Source organism: Carassius auratus, unplaced genomic scaffold (genome assembly GCF_003368295.1).
Source record: "Carassius auratus strain Wakin unplaced genomic scaffold, ASM336829v1 scaf_tig00214675, whole genome shotgun sequence".
In the NCBI taxonomy this organism is placed as follows: Eukaryota; Metazoa; Chordata; class Actinopteri; order Cypriniformes; family Cyprinidae; genus Carassius; species Carassius auratus.
Genome location: NW_020527762.1, coordinates 77223 through 89298, shown reverse-complemented (window position 1 = coordinate 89298; position 12076 = coordinate 77223). Strand labels below are relative to the sequence as shown.

The 12076-nt window shown below is 36.7% G+C and overlaps 1 long non-coding RNA gene and 1 pseudogene across 1 annotated transcript; both read right to left on the bottom strand.

The window, feature by feature from the left end:
• Positions 1-31: 31 nt before the first annotated feature.
• Positions 32-2279, bottom strand: LOC113092616 (5-hydroxytryptamine receptor 5A-like; annotated as a pseudogene).
• A 3048-nt stretch (positions 2280-5327) lies between these two features.
• On the bottom strand, positions 5328-10007 carry LOC113092617 (uncharacterized). The gene is made up of 3 exons (XR_003287607.1): positions 9759-10007; positions 8499-8533; positions 5328-6090 (listed from the first exon to the last, which is right to left on the bottom strand). It is a non-coding gene; the product is annotated as an uncharacterized LOC113092617 (long non-coding RNA).
• Positions 10008-12076: the final 2069 nt, after the last annotated feature.

Here is a 12076-nt window from a genome sequence, read left to right as displayed (position 1 = left end):
CATTTGTGGCACAGCCAATTCCGATTATCTCTCAGCGCTGTCGAGAGAAGAGATTTCTGAAAGCGTTATTATAGTTCTTGTTGAAGGCTGTGTAAATGAGCGGGTTGAAAGAAGAGTTGGAGTAGCCCAGCCAGAGGAAGACACTCTTCCATATTGGCGGGATGTGGCAGGAGCACAGTGGAGTGATGAGCTCGGTGAGGAAGAACGGTATCCAGCACAGGACAAACACTCCGATGAGGATGCCCACCATCAGAGCTGCTCGCTTCTCTTTCTGCTCTCGCCACGTCTCGCTGTCGGCCTGGAATGTCACCGTGGCATGGCGTACTGTGAACACCATCTGAGGCTGTTGCCTGGAGGCCTCTTTCACCTGAGGGAACAGATGTGTCTTGAGCATCACTGCTGTGAGTGGATCAGTCAGAAGTATAGATGTAAGGTAAAAAACCACAAGATTTAGTTTTAAACCTAGAACACATAAAAATAGTGTACAGGTTGAAATGTTATATTTAATAAAAAAATTTTTTTATGCAAAATTAAACATATTCCTCAGATTATATGTGAGCCTCAGCAATGTAAACTTACCATTTAAAAGTAAAGGTGTTTTAGAAAAAGTCTCTTATTCTCACCAAGGTTGCATTTATGTGATCAAAACTACAGTAATATTGGGAAATATTATAACAATTTAAAATATATATGTTCTATTGTGATTTATTTTAAAGTGAAATTTATTCCTGTGACAATAAAGCTGAAAACATGATTGTATGTTTTTCAAGGATAACTTGTATAAAGAGTTCAAAAGAGCAGTATTTATTTAAAATAGAATTCTTGAGTAAAATTTATGATCCTTACTGAATTCAAGTATTAATTTACATAATACAAACTGAAAAAAAAATCTTAGTGAACTTTTGAATGGCAGTGTTTATATAACAAAATATATAAAACTTTAATTATTTTATTACACAGATAATAGATGAGAAAAAAATAAACAAAAAAGAAAAGCAAAAGCTACTGAATCCAATGCAAAGACTTTTACCCTGCCCATGCATGCAGGTTTTTCAAGTCATTCTTTCTAGGGTTACGATAACATAATATAAAAATGCATAGAACTTTTGAAGTATTGGAATGGCCATGAAAATAGGCATTTAATCATAAGCTTTTAAACCCTTAAGGTTTCGGTGTCAAACCGTTGACAATCCCTCTTAAACCCACTGAAGCAGAACAGGATGGTAATAGAGTGGAAAATAATATAGATCTTATCTAAGGGAGGTGTCAGGAATACTATTCGCTAAAGTGTTGTGACATGCTCAGAGATTATACCACGCTGTTCAAGGTAATAGAGCAACATAATGGGATATTTGTGTTCAATCAGCTATTGAATTGCTGTCTAGTAACATTTTGTAAAATAATGATAGGTAAAATAGGAACAGTCTGATCTAAAGCAATAGATTACATTCAGCATTCGTGAGGAAAAAAAAAGATCTGCACCGTACAGTATGAAAATGCCAGCACACTGGTGTGTGCAGGATGACGAACTTAAAAAGTTGCTAAAAAGAAAGCATATCACAACATATCATCTGTACCTCTCCAGCCTCTGCTACTGGAGTGATGGTGTTGGTCCTCTTTGATCCAATACGGAACTTAGCAGCTTTGTATATCTTCCAGTAGACAAACAGCACAACACAAAGAGGCAGATAGAAGGCCCCGAATGTGGAAAAGATGGTGTAAGACGGCTCCTGGCTCACCTGGCACTCCATGTCCTTCTCTGAATACGTCTCACCCCAGCCAAACAGAGGGGAGAGGGAATAACAGATGAGAGCAGCCACGTCAAGCCAATCATCACATTGGAGATCTTCTTTCGGGTCTTCAGTGTGTACTCCAGGTGGCGGGTTATAGACCAGTAACGGTCGAGGGCTATTGCGGTCACGTTCCAAATGCTGGCTGTACAGCACAGGACGTCGAAGGATATCCAGACTTGGCAGAGAACTTGGCCCAACTTCCATCGACGGCCGTTCAGCTCATGCACTAGACTGAGAGGCATCACCAAAGCAGCCACCATAACATCAGATATAGCCATGGAGGCCACCAGATTGTGGGGCACGCGGGTTGGAACGTTCTGACTCTGAGAATTGTGACTAGACGAGCATGTTCCAGAAAAATGTAGCCACCATAAAGCATGGCCAGCAGGGTGAACGTCAAGACGCTGAACACTGTCTGTGGTTCTGTTAGACATTTCCATATTCTGAGCTCTGATTAAAGGAGCTGTTCAGGCTGCCATCAGCCATGTTATTGAGTGCTCTTTTGACCGCTTTACGCCACTTACAAAATAACAAGAAAGATCTTCACTGGACTGCAACAGCTGTAAAAATGAGAAAAAAGGCCATTTACAAATTCAGCTTCTACATAAATTCAGTGCTTTCAACTGGAACAAAATAGTGATATCCAGGCTACAGTGAAACACTTTAAAACCACGAGACACAATGGAAAATGCTTTGAAAATGCAATGGAAAGAGTTTTAGCTGAACTTGACACACATTTAAAAAACCCAGTGCTCAAGTGTTGTCTATGAAACTGCGAAAATTCTAATTTGTGAACACGGTTATGTCATACACATGCTTATGTGTTCTGTCTAAACAAATACATACAAATTCATGTATTTTTATATCATTGTTTTTGTGGGTCCATGTGGGATCATTTTATCAACATTTTCATTTGTGCATTAATCTTTTCAAAAATGCAAAGAAAATGTCTATTTTTAGTGCAATCTTTGTTGTGTAAACATGCCCTTAAACATTTTTATAAGGTTGTGTCATACTCAAGATGCTGCAAAAGATGTAAGACGCCTTGTTAAAAACAGTGCAGTAGAATAGAAAAATGTGTTCTGTGTGAACGGCCCCCGAGCAATGAACTAGCATGACCAGAGCCCACTGCCTTCATCACAGAAAGGTGGACTACTAGCGAACGAAATAAAAGTCATTACACATAGCCCATTTGTGAAGTGAAACTTATTCACTCGAGGTGCGATACAAGAGACATGAAGGCATCTGTTTCAGTTGCCCATATACAGCAACGCCAACAGCTGATGGCACAAATATTAAGAAATATCTGACCACTGTACAGTCTGCTGGTATAACCACATGTAGATGACCCAGAAAAACAGTGAAAAAGACATTTACCACAAATTCGTGTCAGTAGACATTGTATAATAAAATATATTTTTAGCTGAAATGTCATGCCAGAGAAAACATGTCATTCGCCATCTCTGGCGTGGCAGGGCTGACTTTAAAAGGTAGATTCAGGCCAGGAAACATGTCAACGTTCCTGACAAGTCCTGTGTAACATTTCAACTTTCCCACTGGCAGAGTTACAATTGTGAAATAGTTTTTTTTTTTTTCTCTCAATGAGCAAATATCCAGTCTGATTTGTTCCCCGATCTGCCCAGGGTTAGCAGCAGTCTGTAAGAAGTGTCATACTCTATTCTTCTGAAGTCTGAATATTCAGAAACATACTGTTTTCTGCAACCATTTGTGCCGATAATTAGACATAGCACTGCTTGTAACACTTCTCCTTCACACATTGGATTCTGGACTGTTAAATGATCCTTACTTCAACTGCTCTGTTTTAATGATCAAAGTGTTTGCATTTTGATATGCATCTTGCTGGGAGCGAAATCTAATGAATTCTTTGAAAATTTATTCATCTTTAATGTGAGCGAAAAGCTGAAAATCCATATTTTACTACAGGTCCTTACATCAATATTTTAGAACATGTATTTCCTTCATGACACTATAGTTCCATCATGCTTTGTGACTGCATAATGAATCTGCAACTGGGATCTGTTCGAGATTTAATTGTTCGAAAACGTAATTGCGCTTTCGAACAATGTCGGAGTGAAAATTGGCCGAACTGATTAAGCATTCATGTATGGCTTGGGGAAATCCACAAGCAGAAACAATAAACATGTCAAACAGAAGAGGTGAAATATGGACAGATTGCTGACCAAAATAGACCTTCTTGTCTTCCTATGCCTTAAGGGTATGAGGTTTCCAGGGGAAAAACAAGTAGTGGTTGATATATGCCCGATGTACTAAAACATTAAAATATTCATAACACCTCCAGCTTGAATACACAATAAATCAATAAAATATTTTATTCTATTGGTCTACAGTCTAAATCAAACATCAGCTCCACGTGTCAAACTATTCTTTTAGACAGTCTTTTAGAAACGAAATGCATGTGTGGGAAGCTAGGATTTTCATAAACTACATAATTTCCTTTAATCAAATATGAGACATTCAACAGACTGTGTCATCCGCTCTCACATAGCTAATGCCCTCATCTTTTAAATCATTACTTTAATGACAGTTAAAACAGTGCCGCGGTGGAGGGCTCATCCTAATCACACTGGCACTTCTTCACTCTTCACAGCAGATTCCTTCAAGTGACAAGGATACATTTCAGTGCACTTACAGACCTGCTCATTAACAAAAGACTCCTTCAAACTGTTTCTGGCAAGTACATATTAACCACCAAATGTTTTGTGTTGTATGTAACCTACAGCACTTTAGTTTTCACTTTTAATGGGAGTTTTGAATTTGTGCCTACATGGTTTTGGACTTAAAGACACCTATTGCTGTCGATGCATGAGGTTTGTTTTTGCTGTTTTTGTCTTATGCTACATTAATCTCTATTGGATTCGATGCCAATTACACTGATAAAAATAATCTGCTTGATTTACTTAAAAAATATGATGAATTCTTTTGCATAATTGTATTACGTAGATCCAACAAGACTAGTCTTTGTACAAACTACTTAATTTTTCTGTTTGTTGAAATAAAATTTGCACATAAAGTTAACTTACTTTTTAGTATTGATCTAGTCATTTTTTTGTGTGTGTGTGATCTACACAACTTTAAGAATCCAAAATGTGTATTTTTTGATTGAATCCAACTTCATTTTTACATTTCAATATTACAAATTTCAAGTGGGATATACTGTTTTCAAAATTTGTTAGTGTATTTTAAAGTTACATGTACTCAGGTATTCTAATTAGCAACTGAGTATTTCTACTGAAAGTATAAATGCAAATAGTAATTGTTTTACTACTATAGTAAAAGTTCAACACTGGTACTTGTAAACAGAATGCCAGTAGAATGTATTCATCAAATATAGAAATCTAGTTATTACATTGAAGCTGACATTTTGGCCATTTGAGAGTAAAAACTGACAAGGTCAGTATAAAACAAAGTATAATAAAATATATCCACCTCACAGGTTGAGACATTGTGTACAATACAAAATTGTGCTTCATGGTGGTGACAGAGGAAAGCTCATTAAGTGAAAGTTGACAGGCTTTATTGTCTTCATAAGAAACCATTCAGACACATTTACAGAATATTTTCTATAAAATTGCGTTTTTCAGTCCTGTACAGTAACATACTCTTAAGACTTTAAAACAACACGCTTGCACATGTATGATCATATGTATGATCCCCGTGTGACAATGGAGATCTTCTAAGAAACCTACATTTCAGTTTCTTTGGGTTTCTATTGAAAAAAACTCACATTGTGCAATATAGTTTCTGACTTCTTAACTGTCATCTTTCCTTCAACTGCACCTTTAACATTAACACTCACAAACATGGTCCCTATATGAAATAGGATTAGTGTGACTTGAGAAAGTGCACTGAAAAAGACCTGAGAAATTGAACAGTAAAACTTTACCAGAGGGACTCAAACCCTCTACATTCAACAATGTCTGTATCGCTTTTAGGCCAGTAAGCTGATCTTGTGATCGTGGATTTTGGAGGACATGTTTTTGTTAACATCCTCCAGCTCCAGGAAGATCTTCTGAAATACCTCAAAGGTGTATTTAAGTTTCTCTGGGTAGCTTAGTTCCAAAGCATAAATAAGGCCCATAAGGTAGGAGCAAGCATGTGCTACACTGGGAATGCAAAAAAGGACCTCCGCTCCCTCAATGGCTATTCCAACTTTCTTCTCGAGACCTCCATCCCTGGCTTTGCTGACCACAAAGATGTTGAGCACAAATGAAGTGATGGCCTCTTGGATGGCTGCAGCATCATCGTCATCACAAACCTGTGAAATAAACCAGAGAGAATTGAACCTACTGCTTTGTTTGCTAATGTGAAGAATGCATTTAAGCCAATTTTTTTCCCACATGGATTTGCCTACATTTATAAACAATTACAATCTTGTGTGAATTTAAAAATATTTATGTGGAAAGACACACACACACACACACACACAGTGTGTGCAGAATTATTAGGCACGTTGATTTGCTGATCATATTTTATTCCCAGGAACATTTTCCCAATTCCAAACCATATTAAACTTAACTACTATTAATTTAATCATTTATAAGTGATATATAATTGTACATGAAGGTTGGAAATGAAAACGCCTTATATTCAGGTGTGCAGAATTATTAGGCACGTTTTCTTTTACAGATAAAATAAGCCAAAAACGAGATTTAACTCAGATTGAAAAGTCAAAATTATTAAATCCCCATGAGAAGAATCCAATACTAATGCAATACTAGAGATTGCAGTTAAAGCATGACCATTGGACAGTAACATGCTCATTGGGTCAGCAGGGTCAGACAAAAAAACGGTAGAGAAGACAAAACACATGATAACTGCAAAAGAATGAAGAATTAAAGGATTAGTTCACCTCCAAGATGAAAATTGTGTCATCATTTACTCACCCTCAAGTTGTTTTAAACCTGTATAAATTTCTTTCTTCTGCTGAACACAAAGAAAGATATTTTGCAACTTGGGTTTCATTGACTTCCATAGTATATATTTTTTCCTACTATGGAAGTCAATGGGACCCAAGTCTGTCTGTTTACAGACATTCTTCAAAATATCTTTGTGTTCAGCAGAAGAAAGAAATTTATACAGGTTTAAAACAACTTAAGGGTGAGCGAATGATGACACAATTTTCAACTTTAACTGTGAACTGTGCAAATCCATCCCATATAATCCAGATGCTAGATCTGAGTACATCCAGACCCTAAATGAGGAGCAAATTGGGTGGTCTCTGTGAGGGTGGTGGAAGTCAGTTTCGAGATTTGTCATATACTGGTAGCGGTGAGGAGCTACTTCCATTTAGTTGTGTTTGCCTCTCTGTCTGCTTGTCTGTCCTCAAAAATGTAAAGAGAAAATATATATTTATTTATCAGGACAATCATTTGTAATCTTAAAGGGATGGTTGATTATGATTTCACTTTTTTAACTTTAGTTAGTGTGTAATGTTGCTGTTTGAGCATAAACAACATCTGCAAAGTTACGACATTCAAAGTTCAAAGCAAAGGGAGATATATTCTTTTAGAGAAATCTATTTTTAAGGACTACAACAAACGGCTGGTAGAGACTACAACGGCTTCCACTCGGGTTGGTGACATCACTAACCCTAAAATGTACATAAATCCTGCCCCCAGGAACATGCAACCAGGAGCAGCAGGTCATTTGCATTTAAAGGGACATACAAAAACTGAGCTTTTTTACTACATGCTATAAAAATTATCTGTGTGGTATGTTGAGCAAAAACTTCACATACTCTGAGGACATAAGAGATTTTTTTTACATCTTGTAAAAAGGGGTATTATACCACCCCTTTAACCAAACAATACTACAAATTAAGGAAAGACGGCAGCTATTTTTTGCCTGTTTACATACTGATTGCCCTTGTCCATCCTGGAATTCCCTTAAATCACATTTGTTAAAGAAACATTCAACTAACAAGTCACCAAAAGTCATTTGTTTTGATTTTGAACTTTACAGAGAAGGATTACTTTCAACACCTATGACATCTTTAAACAAAACTGTATGTGCACTATGTCTTCAGTGTGAGTGTCTTGACTTTTAAATTAATTTATGGTGCCTGTGCATCACACAGATCCCAGCATATTCTAGAGTCATTTTGGGGCACTAACTGAACATAAGTAGATTGGTCAAATATGACAATATTGAGGCCCGTTGTTCTGAGCCATACAATTGTTCAGGGGAGTATGCAACTGACGAATGAAAAGAAGAGAATCTAAAATTACACCATGATTGATCAGATGTTTTTCTTACAGCTTCATCAGGTAAGCATCTTGTTATTTTCTCCACAGGTAATCAGGTAAGTTTGATTTTATCACAGCCTCATCAATGTTAAATAGAAAGATGTGACTTTAAAATGGTGGAAGTAAACTAATTAAGTTTTTTTTTATTTTTTAGCTAATGTATGTAACCATGGGATCAACAAAAATAGATTATCATGGCAATGGGAACTAATGCAATGGCAGACTTTGAGCAACCAGCAACATATGGTGCACACCCCTTAAGTCGTCACTTTTTTTTTTTTTTTACAGGACTATAAATTTACTCTGTGAAATGCAAAAAAAAAAACAACTGCCAACTGAGTTATAACTTCACCCCCAGTTTCCTCACTACAATAAATTTATTATATAATTTAAATATAATTTATTGAAAGTTACATACCTTTATCCAGTGTAGCCTATTGTCAGGAGAATCACCTGGTTAAGGACACAGTGTAAGTTAATGGTTAGTAACTGACCAATGCAAGAAACCCAATTCATAGCAAATCATAACTATAACTATAATTAAAAATAGTTTCACATTTTCTTCTCTCCACAAACAACTACAGGTAGTTGACCTGCCGATCAGACAGCTAATTGTCTTCAGTTTCATATGAAATGTTTGTGTTTTTTTTTTTTTCCACGGAGCTCAGATGAGAAAGTGTACAGGGAACCGCGTCATGCAGAAGGCAGGATTATGGTCACATATTATGATTGACAGCTGTAAACGCTCTAACCATAGACTGTAAAAACTACCGTCCTAACAAACGCAAACCACAAAGAGAAACAGACAGCGCGCTAATGGGCACTCTTTCAGATCGCATAATTCATGGACTATGCATTCTGTATGACGAAATACCTATATGACAAAAGTTCATAGGGACATCATATACATATATATATATAAAACATATTAATAGATTGATTGAATAAAGGCCAAAGATAAGAAACGTTTCGTTTTACCCCAAACGAATTATATTTTATCTTGAACCACTAAAGAGACATCAGAGCCAGCGGCAAATGTCAGAAGGTCTAGCCGAGCTGAAGCTGCTCTCTGCGGATAAATGATGACGGAGCTCCCGCTGATCGCATGGAGCTCATCTCTGAAATCGGCGAAACACATTTTTTTAAATAGACGCTGTCTTTATAAATAAACCGCATATTTGAGTTTAAAACAACTACATTCTCGCCTGAAATACTTCAAAAACTACATTTCATGAAACGATAACAGTAATATTTTGAAAATTATCCGAATAAAATGGCGGCTGTAAATGCTGCGTGAACTCAGCTGGCAGCTGTCCCCCTTACGAGAGACAAACGTTACCCGCATTCCAACGCATCCAACATCACCTTTTATTATCAGGGAGAACCAAACACTTTCACAGGGAGAAAAAGGTATCCTAAAATAGGCTTCAGTGGCTCCTTAAATGTATTTAGACATATGCCAAGCTTAAAACTGAATGCTTTAAAGCAGCTAAAGTTAGCCACCTAACTTTAACTTACCAGTGTAACCACATGGTAGGCCTAATGCTAATTAGAAAATCCACATACAACAATCTTCAAATTACATTTAAAGCCTGGTTTTTGTACAGCAATTCGAAAACTGTAAAGAATGTACCAACCCAAGTAACATTAACTGTTAATTTGCTAGCTTTATTCTTACCTTAAATTCAGTCCGCGTGTTCGTCTTCGTTAGGAATGCAAGGGGTTTCCAGACCAACGAAACAGGAAGGGGAGTTTTTTTTTTTTTTTTTTACCATGTGAGTAAATAAAACAAGGTATTGTTTGTTGTGCGTGTGTACCTAAAAAGCTTGGCTGGGATTACTTAGATTAATTTAGTAAAGGAATAAAATACACATTTTCTTGTTTTTTGAACAAATGCAGATTAATTTAAAACTAGATATATTAAAGTAAAGACACAAACTTAACATTTATTGTTGATATCACGCATTTTAATTACTTAACATTTACATCCACTCAGATTAATTTTTTTCAGTGTAACTTTAATGCTTTGTTGGAAGATCATACTGGTAAGTGGTCTGGCTGCTGCTCTGAACTGTGATCAGACTGCCGTGAGTTCTCTTCCCTGCGGTCGCTGTGCATTGAATGGGGGCATTTTTCCTTGATCTGTGACATGGAAGCTGCTGGCCGTCACAGTTTGTTTAATCACTCCAGGCAGCAGAGACTGTTTGTTTGGGCATTTTATATCTACACTTGTACTCATTCTGTCTGAACTGTCTGGTGGACTGTGCACATGCTTCTCCATAGAGGTGACTTCAGGTAAACTGGGATCCCATTAGGATGACTGCCAAAAATGTCCCAATTCCCTTTAATTAACTTACACTAGACTATGACGTTGTGTACATTGAGTTTGTTATTTGATGTTTTGTTTACATAGAGTTATATGTTCATTCTTCATAAATCATCAGCCATGAGCATCTGACTGAAAGCATAAAGAAAACAATATTGTTTATGTTATTATTACACTATTAATTATTAGCTCAACAGCATGATGAGGATGGTCACGTGATCTCAACATGAATGCAAAACATGACCCTGTCTATAAAACAGCTTTTTCTGCAAATCGACATTTAAATGATATTCCTCAAAAGTACTGTTCATTTGCAAAATATTTGTATTTGCAACATGAGTGCATCTGTAAGCCTACACTTTCAATCCATCATTTGGCCAAAGTAACTACATAAAAAGGTACTTTGTGCACTGAATTGCTCTGTGAAGGCAGCTTTTTTGTGCATTGATTTGCATATGCTAAGCATCACTGTTACTTGTCAAGCTGCCCATTAATTAACATATTCAGAAGAGCTGTAAGTGTATGCGCATGCAAAATAATAATAATAATAATAAAATAATTCTGCACATCGCGTTACTCAAAGAAACATTTATAACATTATATCATGCAGAGTTATCATATATACAAATATATCGTCTGTATAAGAATTAATAAACACTGAACACTGGAGGCAGTTTAATAAAGGCATTAAGTTTTTAGGAAAAGTTGTAGTTATGATTCGGAATATTTTTGGTAATAAACTTAGCCCACTAATGAATTGGAAAGACTAGTACTCTCAGGTGACATTCACATTACTTCAACTTATCATATCTTCGCGAATACAGCATCTTTCAATATACAGCATCATTCACACAACGTTACTCTGCCAGATCTACACGCGCACATATTCACGGCATCTCATCGCAGCTTGGTTAGGCTAAGGCTATTGTTTTCCTCCTATTCCAGCTTACCTTCAGGCAAGAATAGTTTTGCTTCAGCGAAGGCAGTATCACTCCATTCGGTAGAAGACAGTATCCTGAGTGAACACTGTCTGTCAGTCTCTTGATCTCGTGTTCACAGGAGTGACCGCGTCCGCGTCCGCGTCCGCGCAGTTTCTCCCTCAGCGCAGACCACATGGATGCAAGGTTAAGAACATAGCGTTACCATATCAAATCCCATGAGACAGACAACTGCACTGAGCTGTGCTCTCATGTACAGTTAAACGTTGCATGGTGTGTACATTGTTTCTTCCATTTATGATTGAAGCTTCCTGTTTTTGTAGCCTATAGGAGAAATTACATTCACTGAGGCCTGAAGCTATTAGTGAAGACCACTAATAAATTATTTTCTAACCTTCATGATATTTACTCCGCACCTACACATAACCCTCGCTCACCCTCACCTGTTGACATTAGATCTAGAACAAAGCAGCAGTAGTAGTTCTATTATGCGGATTTTTGAACATTTCAAACTGTAAGGCGAACTTCACAGTATTTTTGTAAATATATATTTTAAAGACATTTTCAAAAGATAAAAAAGGCTCTCATAAACAACCATATAACTTACATGTACAGACAAGAAAAAGGGAATAAAGCAAGCAAACAAACAAACACACATTCAGAATATTTCATTAGTCGGTTGAATTATTGGTTTTGGACACCTAATGAAAGATTACTGCAGAAAAAAGATAA